The sequence below is a fragment of the Silene latifolia genome, chromosome Y (assembly GCF_048544455.1).
Source record: "Silene latifolia isolate original U9 population chromosome Y, ASM4854445v1, whole genome shotgun sequence".
Lineage (NCBI taxonomy): Eukaryota > Viridiplantae > Streptophyta > Magnoliopsida > Caryophyllales > Caryophyllaceae > Silene > Silene latifolia.
The window spans coordinates 243,850,691-243,866,123 of record NC_133538.1 but is presented as its reverse complement, the minus strand read 5'-3'; the positions used below and the strand labels follow the sequence as shown (position 1 = coordinate 243,866,123).

The 15,433-nt window shown below is 39.7% G+C and overlaps 1 non-coding gene across 1 annotated transcript; it reads right to left on the bottom strand.

The window, feature by feature from the left end:
* Positions 1–11,504: 11,504 nt before the first annotated feature.
* LOC141636981 (small nucleolar RNA R71) lies at positions 11,505–11,611 on the bottom strand. The gene has a single exon (XR_012541546.1). It is a non-coding gene; the product is annotated as a small nucleolar RNA R71 (small nucleolar RNA).
* Between the last annotated feature and the right edge of the window lie 3,822 nt (positions 11,612–15,433).

The following is a 15,433-nucleotide window of genomic DNA, read 5'->3' as shown; positions in this document are numbered from 1 at the left end:
CCGATGATGTATTCAACCTTGTCCTCCAGGACTGTGCCAAGCTAAGTAACCCAGTTACTTTCTCAGATATTCTGACTCTATACATCACTGTCACATATCTCAATAAAAATTTACCCATGACACTGGTGGATGATGGCTCTGTAGTCAATGTCATACCACTTAAGACTGCATACAAGTTAGGAATGAAGGAGTCAGACTAAACTCCAATTAATCAGGGTGTTCGCGCATATGATGCGACTCGTCGCATAGTGATAGGACTCATCAATCTCACGGTGGCCACTAGGCCAGTTAAAAGAAAGCTCAACTTCTAGATTGTCGTCATCGATGCATCTTTCAATATACTTCTGGGTAGGCCATGGATTCACACTTATAAAGCCATGATGTCCACAATTCATCATAAAATCAAAATACCGCTCGATGGTTGAGTTATAACACTCTCTTACTCTACAATCAAGGCTGTGATTGAGACGATGTCCAATAATCAAGTTTCCTCTGACCCAGTACACGAGTTGGGAGAATTTCAAATAATTAATGTCATAGAAAGTGAGCTCGCTCCTTTATACTTCAATTCTTACTCCAACCTAGTGGTCAACCACACCCTGAAATCCCAGGGATATTTCCCGGGTATGCCTTTAAATCTAATCAGAAAGAATACCTTCCCACCTTTCAAGGAAGGTAATTTCCAAAAGATAACTCTGAGGCTAGGGTACAAACCCACAACCAAGAAAGCCTATGAAATGCTCGCCCAATATTTCAATTGAAAACACCAAGGCATCCAAATGCGGCCATATCACCCTACACTAAATTGGTACTTTGTTAAGGATGGGGATCATGAATCCTTTCACGGATTCCCTAAACCTTGGATATTCGAAGACAACAAGCTAGCCAGAATTGATGTATTCCATGACTGCTACTTCATTCCACAAGAAACGGGTCCCGCCGTCAAAGCTCATCAGACACCTTGTCTCTATGGACAAGCCATTAACCTTCTATTGAGAGGGGACAGGTTTGTGAGGGCAGCTTAAGATGAAATTATTACCATGATACTTAGGGATGACCATTTTAATCCAAGGCTCTAATTACTGCAGATCCAGCCAAGATGTAGACATGGTGGAGAAAGTCGATCAAGTGGACGAACAATCAAGGACGGCTCTTCACGCTCACAACTAGTGAATGAGAGATGTTCAAAGGAGAGCCAGAAGATGACGAGTTCGAGCCTGAGTCAGAGTCAGAGTCAGAGTCGGAGTCTAAGTCTGAGTTTAGAGAAGTTGTTAGGGAGTCTACTCCTGCTGTCACTCCTCCTCCTGCCATTTCTCCTAGCTTATCTTCTAGTTCAGCATCGTCTAGTAACGGTAATCTGGGGAGTGGCCCAGAAACTTTTCCTTTGCCACCACTGACTACCGCTCAGATGACATCTTTGTTTCAGCTTTTTTTCAAACTTTAATATGAATAAATTAGATTATGCTTACTCCTCGTGTTATTTTGATTGCAATTATATTTATGAAGATACTGGGGATGATCCTTACCCTGACTTAATCGAATTACCACCCTACATAATTAAAGAAATACTAGAGGAGGGACAAGGGGTACCAATTATAGAGAATTTTGAACCAATAAATGTGGGGACAGACCTAGAACCTAAAGAACTAAGAATAGGGACAACCCTAGACCCAATTGAAAAGGTCTAGTTCTTCGACCTTCTCCACGAGTTCAAGGATGTTTTTGCTTGGTCCTACAAGGACATGCCATGGATAGCGAGGGACATCACCAGGCACCAAGTTCCAATCAAGCTACGGTTCAAGCTAGTAAAGCAAAAACTTCGTCGAATGAGAACAAAGTGGGCTCTCAAGATCAAAGAAGAATTAGAAAAGCAATTCAAAGTCGGGTTCATTAAAGTTTCCGAGTACTCGGACTGGGTGGCTAATATAGTCCATGTGCCTAAAATGGATGGGAGAATCCGGGTTTGTGTTGTGTTTTGAGACTTGAATAAGGCCAGCCCAAAGGATGATTTTTCGTTGCCACATATCGACATATTGGTAGATAATACAGAAGATCACGCACTCCTGTCGTTTATGGATGGGTATGCAAATGATAATCATATCAAGATGGCCGAATAAGACATGCGTAAAACGGCGTTCGTCACTCAATGGGGTACCTATTGCTTATACCATTTGGATTGATCAACATTGAACCACATATCAACGAACCGCCACCACTCTATTGCATGACATGAAGCATAAGTAAGTGGAGGTGTATGTCAACGATATGATCATTAAGTCCAAAGATAGGCCATGTCACATCGCCAATCTTTGCAAGTTCTTCCTTAGACTTCGCATGTACAACATGAGACTTAATCATCAAAAATGCGCATTCGAAGTGACATCTGGCAACTTGCTAGGATACTTAGTTAGTCAAAGGGGGATAGATATTGATCCATCTAAGATCAAGGCTCTGATCGAGATTCCTCAGCTATAGAAAGAGAATGAATTATGGGGTTTTCTAGGCAAAGTTCAGTATATAGGCCGGTTCATTTCCAAACTCACTATTATTTTCGAGCCAATATTCAAGAAGCTCAAGAAAATGGACCACACTATGTGGGACGATGACTCTCAAAAGGCATTCGAAAGGATAAAAGAGATTTTAGCTAAGCCACCTGTCCTTATGCCACCCCAAAAGGACCAACCTCTGTCTCTATATCTTATAGTAATAGACGTATCCATGGGTGCCATGATCGCTCAGACAGTGGGAAAAGAAGAAAGAGTTATCTACTACCTTAGTAAGAAGTTCCTGGAGTATGAGGTCAAATAAACACCTCTCGAAAAGACATGCCTCGCTCTTGTATGGGCATCAAAGAAGCTGCGACACTACATGCTCAGCTATTCTGTCAAAGTCTTTACAAAAATTAACCTTATCAAATACATATTGGAGAAATCCGTTCTATACGGCAGATTAGCACGATGGACTATGATGCTTCTTGAGTTCGATCTTAAATACTTACCTTTGAAGGTTAATAAGGGATGAGTAGTAGCCGAATTATTCACAGACAATCCAATTCAAGATACATAGTTGATAGATACATGGTCATTTCCAGATGAAGATATTCTATATAACAATGTCGAATCATGGGACCTCCTACTTCGATGGGGCTTCCAACTTAAGGGGGTGAGGAATAGGCATGTTGCTCATTTTTCTTGAATGTGAGCTTACATCAATTTCAGTCAAGATCGACTTCAAGGTGACTAACAATGCGGCATAGTACGAAGCATGCCTCCTACGTCTTCAAGCAACAACGAGTTTAGGCATCAAAAGACTTCGAGTCCATGGGGATTCATCCCTAATCATTAATCAAGTTACTGGATCTTGGAAAATCCAAAGTGAAAGTCTTGCACCCTATCGAGTTAAGATAGATAAAGTGGCCCAATTCTTCGATCAGTTCACTTATCTATATCTACCTCGCAAAGAAAATCAATTTCTAGATGCTCTTACGAAACTTGCATCTTTGATTAATATGCCTGACACCATGATAGAAATGCCACCATGCCTAGAAATACATTCTAAGCCATCTTATGTACATTTCCTTACCAATGACAAGGAGAATCAAGAAGAGCCTTGGTACAAAGCTATTCTGAATTACAAGCTCAGCTGTGAATACCCACCGGAAATGGACAAGAGAGGACATCGAACCATACTACTACTAGCATCTCAATACGTGCTAAATCAAGGGGAGTTGTACAAAAGAACGCCACAAGGAGTCATTCTCATTTTCATCGATCATTCGAAAGCAAAGAAGGTTATGGAGGAAGTTCATGATGGAGAGCGTGGTCCTCACATGAGTGCGCTAATGATGGCAAAGAAAATCATGCGTCTAGGGTACTAATGGACAACCATAGAGATGGACTGCGTCAGATACGTCAGACAATGCCATAACTGCCAAATCTTCGAGAATGTTCAACATGTTCCAGCTTCCTTACTATACATGATGGCATCTCCTTGGCCATTCTTTACATGGGGTATTGACATCATAGAAAACACCACCCCGGCAGGGACGAGAGGCCATTGCTAAATCCTAGTTGCCATTGACTATTCCATTAAATGGGTCGAAGCAGTGTCATACACCAATCTGACCTCCAAACAAGTGGCTAAATTCATACAAGACAACATCATTTGTTATTATGGGTGCCCACATAAAATAACAAGTGACAACGGGTCTCGATTTCAAGCTAAAACCAAGCAATTATTGGCAAAGGACAAGATCCAACACCATCATTCCTCCCCTTACCGACCGCAGACCAATAGAGCTGTGTAGGTCGCAAACAAAAATGTTGTCACGATTCTAAAGAAGATGATAGACAATTATCACGACTAGCCTAATAAGAAACCCTTCGCACTATGGGGATATTGAACTTCAGTTAGGATGCCTAGTGGGGCCACTCCTTTCTATTTGACATATGGAATATAGGTCGTACAACTAGTAGAGCAAGAAATCCCATCTCTACGCATTCTACTCGAATGCCAAATTGCCGAAGCTGAGTGGAATAGGGAAGGATATGAAGAGCTCATCCTCCTGGATGAACAAAGATTTCGTACCATACACAATGTTCAATCATATCAAGCACGAATTAGAAGAGATTTCAACAACAAGGTCAAACCTAAGAACATCAAGGAAGGGGATCTAATCCTTAAACAGTTCGAGCACTCTTTGTAATCTATCATGGGGGGAAAATTTAAGCCTAATTGGATAGGAGCCTACCTTGTCAAGTCTATTCTATCGGGAGGTGCAGTTAGAATTACAAACGTAGATGGGAATGAATTTTCAAACCCAACTAACCTAGACCAGCTTAAGAAATACTATCGTTAAAAGAACCCGATTATACGCTGATGTGACCATTATTTGCGCACATTTAGTCCCCTAATTGAGCCTATTTTGCATACTATTATAACATTCTATGGCCATTTTATTCGTCAAAACCTTCCTATTTGCTTTTCTATCGCATTTCATATGTTTTGTAGAAAAGGAGATAAATGAGGCGGAAATTCCCGTCTTTCGTGCATATTTGGAAGCTTATTGATGATATTAGATGGACTAGTATGAAGAGGAGGTAAGAATGATGACCAAAGATGTAGGAATAAAGAGTATATAGAAGGGTCATAAGGTTTAAAGCAAGGAGGAAAACCAAGGAAGCCATTCATGAAGAAAATGGCTCGGAACGCAAACCAAGAGTTGCTCTTTTGGCTCTAAAAATATGCTAGATGGAACGGCGTCGAAAAAACAAGTGATCTAGGCTTTTAAATCACTCTAATAGGAGTCCGGATGAGAAAATGACGTCCGTTTTACAATCCGAGGTCAAACAAAGAAGCTGTTCGGGAATCCGCGCGTCCCGAGAAGAAGACGCTCGTCTTCCCTAATCCGCCCGGATTGTCCCCAATCCGCCGGTCTTCTGGCTGGGAAAAACAAGAAAATTCACTGAAAGAGAATCCGCCCGGATTGCATTTTCAGAATCCGCCCGGATTCTCTTGAATCCGCCCGGATTCCATCGTCAGAATCCGCCCGGATTCTCTTGAATCCGCCCGGATTCCATCGCCAGAATCTGCCCGTCCCGACACTAATCCGCTCGGATTCCTTTCCAGCGATTTTCGTGTTCTTCAAGCTCCGTGAAAGACTCCCTTCCTTCGAAAAATACCGGCTCCTCCTTGCTCAAATCCCAAAAGTGTAATTACTAGTTTAGCCCTTAGTTAACCCTAATGCATCCACCTAATTTCCACTATAAATACCCCATTTGTAATAATCAAACCATCAAGTTTTATTAGAGATAAACATCTTTTTAGCTAGAAAATCCTTCTTTAGATTAGATTAGGAGTAGATTAGAATAGATTACTCTTTAATCTTTCCACAAATTACACATTAATCTTTCCATAATTATTGTTCAAATTTATTATTCAAGTTTATTATTGGGTAATTGAAGATTATTGGGTTATTATTGGGAGATTGACAACCTTCCATCAATCACCAAGTCCTTCTATTATTCTTTGCATTATTATTTTGGAATCTCCATAGGTATAACTCTCTTAATCCTTGTTTTAATTATTGTTAATCTTTCTTACTTGTTCATCATGTTTTACCTTGTTAATATGATTGACAACCTTGTTAGCATGTTAAACTTGATAATGAGTGAGTAGTTACTTAGCTAGGATTAGTGGGTAATTAAGGGAAACCAACATGGGATTGATTCAGGCTTAATCTAATATGTTCACATGATTAAATTGCTTGCTTGTTGTGATGTCAACTTTATGCACATGTTATGTTTGATGAAATGCTAAGCCTATGAATCCTTGCATTTTTACCATCTCTTATCTACTCAACTTGACTTGTAAGATATAAACCAACTCGAGTCTTGTTAGACCATGCATAGAAGTTGAATAGGAGGAAAGTAAGTCGACTTGTAGGTGTTGTACAATCTAATCGATTCGGCTCCGGGACCCAACCCTTCCTATGAACCGTAAGACATAAACCAACTCGGTTTCTCCACAACACTAATTGCTTGCATATAATTGTAAACATGTTTGTATGATTAAAACCATGAATCCCCTATGACCCCATGATATCCTAGCACTTTTAATCAATTATTTACATCTTTCCTTTTATTGCTCGTTCTACTTTATTGCTTGCATTAGTCTAGACACAACTACAAACCCCATCAATTGTGACACTAGCATAAATTGAGATAGATAGACTTAGAACCCAAAGCACACCGTCCCATGGATCGATCTCGACTTACCGCTAACTAGTTGTATGTTGAGTATTATAAATGTGTTTTGATTGGATGTGACCCGACGACATCACGCTCCACGTCAAAAATGGCGCCGTTGCCGGGGATGGTGCTATGTGATTAAGTTCTTACTTGTTTGTCTATTTTAATTGTGCTTTCACCTTGAGGAACTTGTTCCTCAAGGATCGTTTTTACCGTTTTCTTGTAGTTTCCATGTTTGTAGTTGTATCTCTATCTTGACTAATGATGATGACCCAAGACTTGACATATGGAGTATGTGGTGAATCTTTGGAGTATGACTATGGGTATGGGGAGTTTGAGGAGCAAGTCAACACAAACCTACCTTATTATTTGTACAACAAAAATCCTAACCACTACCCCAATTTTTCCCACCGAAATCACCACACCCAATATCAACAACAACCACCCACCCAATACCCATTTCACAATGAACTTCAATTGCCACAATATAACCACTTTCACATCTACCCACAACAAAAAGATGAGCCCATTCAAAACATGATTCTCCAAATGATGGGAGATCAACAAAACTTCTTCAAACAAATGCTAGAAGAGAGCCAAAAAGAAGATAATGTTCTTAAAGGCATTGTTATCCAAAGAGAGGAATTGAGGATTCAAATTGCCCAATTAAAAGAATCCCAAGCAATCACTCACCACCGTTCTTTGGACATTGAGCATAAATGCGAATTTGAAGTGGTGACCTTTGACATGGAAGATGAGAAGTGGGAGGAGCCAATCTCCTTGAGCTCTTGTGAGTATGAAAGTGTGGTATTTGATGATGAAGACATGAGGTTGAGTAAGCCAAATACTCTTAGCCTTTGTGAGTATGAGGGTGTGTCATTTGAAGTAGATGTTGAGGTGTTGGAGAATGAGTTGGTGAAGAAGAGTGAAGCCCCTATTTATGATTCATATGGAGAAAGCGATGATGATGCATCTATGGAAGAAGATGATGAGGGAAATATGGACTCAAATGATGAAGGGAGTTATGGGATTAGCTTTCTTGAGGAACCCATCCTTGAGAAGTTTGAAGATTGCTTCGATGAAGAGGAGGAATGCCTTCATGAGAACCTTTTTGCACCCACTATGGAGCCCATGATAGTTGGAGATGACATTATGGACCTTCTCACGAAAGTCAAATCGTCATACAAGAATTACTTAGTGGAGAAGCTCAAAGAAAAGGTTAAGAAGGAGTCTATATGTGGAAATTTGGCATCCACTATCCCAAATCCTAAGACATCCCATCATCAATGCCATGAAAGTTTGCCTTCTATCCTTGGAGAATTGACTAGTCCAAGCATTCGCATCTTCAACTTTGGAAGAAATAGGAGCAACCGGAAAAGCCCCCATGACAAGAATCTCAAGTTTTCTAGTTTTAAGAGCCGGGAAGGCCACCATCACAAAGCAAAAGAGAAGGGGAAGGAGTTCAAAGGGAGGTCCCTCATGGATTGGCCCTACTCTATTTGGCAATGGTTAAAGACTTATTCATACTTACTCGAGGACCATTCACAAACCTTTGATCAACTATTGAGAGCATTGAGCTCCATGGATAATGGAATATGAATGAGTTTGTTGGAGTCCTACCTCAAACCACCATTTGTAAGATACCCTTTCCTTTCACTTTGCATTACATTTCCACTTGCATTTAGTTATATACATATACATTTAGCTTGCATTTGTATTATATTTCATATTGCATTTACATTAGTTAGTTCATAGTATAGTTGCATTGTAATATAATTCATATAGATAATTGCATGTAGACTAGAATTCATGCATTGTCACTAATGGCCAAACCTATTCATTTCTACACTAGAAATAGTGTTTAAATCGGTTTGGGGAGGTTTGATCATAGGTAACCATAGTTTAATAGAAAACATGCATCATTTAGAATAATGTAGATTGCATTCATTTGTTATATATGTCATATAGAATTGCATTTAGTTAGAGCATGCATTCATTCATACCATATCATTGCATTTGTACTTTATTTCAAAAAAATCAAAAATCCAAAAACATGTATTTCTTTTTCATTCCTACTCCTACATGTACATTGAGGACAATGTTCAAAATAAAGTGGGGGATGAGAATTTATATTCCAAAAAAATGATAAAAATTGAAAATTTTTGAAAAATCCCAAAAATATGTCTTTTAATTTCATAAAAACAAAAACCATAAAAATTTGAAAAATTGAAAAACCCAAAAACAAGTTCATTTCCTTTGTAGTGTAGTCTTGTATATATTGTTGTATATATATGATGTGACCATAATTGGCGCATATTTAGCCCCCGAATTACCATTGTTTCTATGCTTTTTAGTGCCTATTTGGGTCATTTCTTATCTTTAGTTCTTTGTTTTGCATATTCTTTGAGATTTTGATCCCTTGGTAGGAAAGGAGTAAGAATCTTGCATTTTCATGGCAAAACAAGGCTAAATTGATCATATTCAATGACCAAGCATCAAGGAGAGACAAGACTAGAAGGCCTTTGTACATAGCATAGTAGAAGAACATTGTTGAGAAAAGGATACTTGAGTCCCCAAGGAAATCCCCAAGGAATTCGTGAAGAAAAGGGAAGAAAAAGAAGAAGGAAAGTTGCTGAACTACAATCCGAACGGATTGTAGAGAATCCGTCCGTCCTCACCAATCCGAGCGTCCCGCAAAGAATCCGCTCGGATTCCCCCTCGCCAATCCGAGCGTCTTGCCCAAGAATCCGCTCGGATTCCTCAGCCCAGATCCGGCCGTCCCGACTCCCATCCGCACGGATCGCAGCACAGCACGTTTCCATTCCTCAAGCATCGATAAGAGAAGCCCTTCTCTCGGATAATCCCGGAGGCTCCTTGCTCAACTTAAAAAGTGTAATTACTAGTTTAGCCCTTAGTTAACCCTAATGCATCCTCCCTAATTTTCACTATAAATACCCCATTAGTCTAATTAGAGGAGCATGTTCTTCTTATCAATAATTAGTGTAGTTAATATCAATCAAATCTCTCTTCAATATTGTAATCAAATATTAATCAAGTTTTAATCCAAGTTTTAGTTCTTTAATCTCTCTCTTGTTCTTACTTTATTTTGGGTAATTGAAGATTATTTGGGTTATTATTGGGAGATTGACAACCTCTCAATCTAGGATTCAAGTACTTCTATTATTCTTGCTTTATTATTGGAATCATTAGTAGTTATAATCTCTTAATCCCTTTTTAATTATTGCTAATTACTTTCATTTATTCATCATGTTTCATTATGTTAGTATGATTGACAACCTTTCTAGCATGATCAATATGATAATGAGTGAGTAGTCTCTTAGCTAGGGTTTAATGGGTGATTAGGGGAAACCAACATGGGGAATGATTCATGCTTAAATTAATATGCTTTCATATCTTATTTGCTTGCTTGTTTTGATCTTAATACATGCACATGTTATATTTGATGAAATGCTAAGCCTATGAATCCTTGCATTTACTATCATCTTCTATCCTTTCAACTTGACTTGTAAGACATAACCCAACTCGAGTCTTGTTAGACCATGCATGTGTTAAGTAGGGAAGATTAAGTCGACTTGTAGGTGTTGTACAATCCAAGAGATTCGGCTCCGGACCCAAACTTTCCTAGGATTGTAAGATATAACCCAACTCAATCCATCACAACAATAATTGCTTGCTTATAATTTGAGAACATGTTTGTATGATCATATCCCATGATTCCCCTATGAACCCATGACACCCTAGTACTTTTAATCAATTGTTTACACCCTTATTTTATTTATCTTGTTAGTTTATTTTCATTGCTATTTTAGTTTAGTAACCTTCTACATCAACCCAATTTGTGACACCCCTAGACACCACTAGTTACAATAGAATCTTCATTTCAATACCCGTCCCTTGGGATCCGACCTTTACTTGCCTCTTTACTAATTGTAGAGTTGTTTGTGAAGTATAAATTGTGTTTTGTATCGACCATTGACCAACGACCACATATGCTTAATTGTGAACACCAAATGGCTCCGATCAAAAATGGCGCCGTTGCCGGGGACGGTGTTTAATTGATTTAAGATTTCTTTTATTGTTTTTAGTTGTGTTTTTTTTTCACCTTGGGGAAGTAAAACTCCTCAAGGTTTGTTCTAATTGTTTTTGAGTTGTTTGATATTTTGCATGTCTAGAAGGTTACAAAGAGATTTGTTACCTTTTGACCGTGAAATCGAAAGAACCTTGACGAATAATAGGAGACTTGTTAGGAGGAATTTGGGAGGTGTTGGTGAAGTTGTTCAACCCACTAGTGAGTTTGTCAATCCTTTCGCAATAGAAGGAGAAGAGAACCCATTAAACAATACCACACCAAATCCACCTACAATGCCTAAATTCTCGTCACACTCTATACCCACCGAGGAGGATTTACCAAATGGTACTCCTACCCCACAACATCTTACCGGAAACTTTATTGCCAAGTCCGCCTTCATTCAACTAGTTGAGAGGAGCCAATTCGGGGGAATGCCTAGTGAGGACCCTCATTCTCATATGGAAACCTTTTGCGATTATTGTGAAGCTATCTCTTAAACGGGCGTGACTCAAGACCAAATAAGATGGGTCTTATTTCCTTTTTCGTTAATCGGCACCGCAAAGCAATGGTTGAAGGGCCTTGATAAGGCCACCCTTGGAATAGATTCTTGGAAGAAGCTAGCTCTAGATTTCTACAAAAAATTCTACCCACCGGAAAAGACCAACATGCTAAGAGCTCAAATTACGGGTTTTAAGCAAAGGGATGAAGAATCTTTGTATGAAGCTTGGGAGCGGTTCAAAGGTATTTGTCGCTCATGTCCTCACCATGGACTTAGCGAATGGTTTTTAGTGCAACAATTTTGGAATGGTTTATATGAAGATTCTAGGAACATTCTCAATATGGGATCAAATGGAATGTTCACCGAAGTTGATCACAATCAAACATGGAACAAGATTGAGGAAATGGCGGTCCATAATTCACAATATAGTAGGCCTCGCAAGGCTACTAGAGGAGGAAAGTATGAAGTGGACACCGTTACTCAATTGGGTGCTCAACTTAGTGCTCACATTGACACAATCAACTTGAAATTTGAACAAGCTATGGCTAGACTTGAGGAAAGCTCAAAATCATCAAAGCATCATGTCAATGCCATGACGGCATCCTCATCAATACCAAGCGGGATATGTGAGAATTGTGGAACCTTGGGTCATGACTCAAGCGAATGTAGGGGAACAACCGAGCAAGTCAATGCTTTCCAAGCTTACAAAAGTGGTACCCCTTATTCAAATTTTTACAATGAAAACACCAAGTTCCATCCAAATCTCTCATACAAAAGCCAAAATGTCCAAAACCCTCAAACAACATACACTCCACCACCCATGAGAAATCAAAATCAAAGACCCTTTTACAATCAAAACCAAGGTTACCAAAATCAAAATCCATACAATCACCACAATGACCAAGGTTTTGATGTCCAAAAAGCGGTCCTCCAAATGCAAAAGAATCAACAAGAATTTTTCACCCAAATGCAAAAAGATAGCCAAGCAAAAGACACCACCATCAACAACATTCTAGCTCACACCAAGATGTTGGAAACACAATTAACTCAACTAGCATCTTCTAGCTCACAAAGACAAAAGGGGCAATTACCACCACAAAGTAATCCCCCTAGACATGAAACGGTTAGTGCCATTCACTTGAGAAGTGGTACAAGGTATGAAGCACCAAAGGAGCAAGTTGAGGATGAAGTTGTGAGAGCTAGTGAGAATGAAGTTGTGGTGCAAGGTCCCAAAGAAGGGGAATCATCAAAAGAAGAAAGCTCAAAGAAAAATGAAGACAAAGCCAAAGAAAAGGAGCCCATTGTGATTAGACTTCCTTTTCCAAGTCGACAAGCCAAGCCTAAATTTGATGATCAACTTGGGAAGTTCATGGAGATTGTGAAGAACTTAGAAGTCTCAATTCCTTTCACGGAATTAATCAATCACGTTCCGCCTATGCAAAGTACATGAAAGATATCCTCACAAAGAAGAAGTCGATCCGGAAACTTGAGACTATCGCCTTCACTAAGGTGAGTAGTGCAATACTTCAAGGGAGTTCACCTCCAAAGTTAAAGGATCCGGAAGCTTCTCAATACCGTGTACCATTGGCGACACAACGATCAACAAAGCCTTATGTGATCTAGGGGCTAGTGTGAGTGTCATGCCGTACTCGGTAAGTAAAAGGTTGGGAATGGGAGAGCTTAAATATACCAATATCACTCTTCAAATGGCCGATAGATCGACGAAGACACCGCTAGGGATATGGGAAGATGTCCCCGTGCGAATTGGGAAGTTTTTCATCCCGGTGGACTTTGTCATTGTTGATATGGAGGAAGATTCCAACATTCCAATCATCTTAGGAAGACCTTTCCTACACACCGCGGGTGCGGTGATTGATGTGAAACATGGAGAACTCACTCTAGAAGTGGGAGATGAAAGCATAACTTTTAATCTTGACAAGACCATGAGAGCTCCTCGTTTGCATGAGCCATGTTTCATGATTGATCATTATAGCCGAAAAGATGAAAAGAAGAAATCGGAACTCCAATGGAGGAAGAAAGTTGAAGATGCTCCATTCAAAGAGTAAGTGAATTTTGACAAAGAGAGCTTGCAAAGCTCATCAAAATCAACCAAGGAAGAAGAAGATGGCCTCATTGGCCAAGAAAAGAAATTGGGAGAGTTGTCTCCATCTAAGCAAGAGATTTTCAATGATCAACTCAATGAAGTTTGTGGTCTTTGGGACGACGAATTTGAAGGGATCTTTAATCCCTACATTGGGCATGCCATCGATCATGATCAACAACAAGGGCCACGGTCTATTGAGGACCTCTATCATAACAATGAACAAGCTTTTGATTACTTCTTCAAGGTGTTGAGCAACATCAACAACACCTTGAACATGCCTCCTTGACATCTCATCAAGAATGAGAGTTTGGTGGAGTCCTCCCTAAACCACCACTTGTAAATATTTCTAACTCCCTAACTTACATTTAATTTTTGTATTGCATTTTTGTCATTTATGGATTTATTTTTACTTTGATCAAAATAATTGTCATGTAAGAGAGAAGTGAGGGAGGGACTAATGATTTTAATTGATGTATAGTGCTTTACCTTAGTGTGGGGATGGCAATTGCCTAGGCTATTCATGCCTTAGTAGTGCCCCCGCAATGAAGAACACAAGATTTGAAAGAAAGAAAGAAAGAATGATAAGGGAATGCGTTGGTGCACGGATGGAACTGAATCCGTGTACACAAGGACCAATCCGAGCGGATTCCTAAGAATCCGCCCGTCATAGAGGATCCGAGCGTCCCACGCCGAGAAGACGCCCGTCTTAGGCCGAGCTAAATTGCAAAAATTCTTGATCGTTGAAGAATCCGAGCGGATTTCTGGAAAGACGCCCGTCTCACATAATCCGTCCGTCTTTTGAACAATCCGCCCGTCTTGCAGGTGAAGAAAAACAAAGAAAAATCTCCGGACCGAAATCCGCCCGTCCTAAGCAAAATCCGCCCGTCTCTCAAAAAGAATCCGAGCGGATTATCCAGAATCCGCCCGTCTCTAGGCGGGATTTTTGAAAATTTGAAGCTGAAGAATCCGAGCGGATTGCGCCTAATCCGCACGGATTGCCCCTGCGTCCTAAAATTGTCGAGTTCTTTAAATACCCACCCCACCTTCATTCATTCATTCATTCACTCATAAAACACTACCCATAACATCAAAACCCTCATCCTCTCCATCTCAAAAACAAAAACCCTCAACAAAACTCACCAAAATCAAATCAAACCATCTTTCAAATAACAAATCAATCACTCCATCTTCATTAACAATCAAAACCAAGAACAAAATCTTCACCTTTGAGTCGATTTTTGTTCTCATAAAGGCAAAGCCTTTCACCTTCAAAATCGATTTGGGCATTCTACAAATTGAAGATTTTTGATCTTTTTCTTGGTTAGCTCATCAAATGGCAAGAACAAAGGGAGCAACAAAAGCAAAAGCAAAGGCAACAAAGGCACCAAAGGCTACAACTCTCTCTCAAAGGCAAAAAGCTCTACAAATGAAGAAAGCTTTGGCAATGGTGGTATCAACACCAAGCTTGGAAGTGAAACAACCTCAACAAATTCCTATGGAAGCATCACCCTCTACTCCGGTAATTAATCAACTCTTGCATTACCCGGAGGTAACATTCATTTCCGATTCCCATAGAAATACATTTGTCAAGTTTGCTATGAAACAAATTCAATCTACCAAATTCATATGCCAAGATGCTTTAGAGAAGTTGGGTGTTCTTGAACAAACAAGAGTCTTTTTCAATGCCATGGGTTTAAAGAAATTGTTTGAAATGAAGGAAGTAACATACCCCTCCCTTGTTTTGGAATTCTTAAGTTCTTTAAAAGTGACAAAAGTTGAGAATAGGGAAAATATTGAGTTTCGTCTAGCTAACACTAGTAGACGCATCACCTTTCCGGAATTGAGTGAAATTTTGGGTCTTAGCGATGAACATAAATTTTATAAGCAATATGGGAAGTATGATCCCGAGCCTCTTTGGGAGGCAATCTCCGGGAAGAAATTTGAAGATTTTAAAGCTTGTCGTGCTCTTTTGGTCCATCATCCGGGCATAA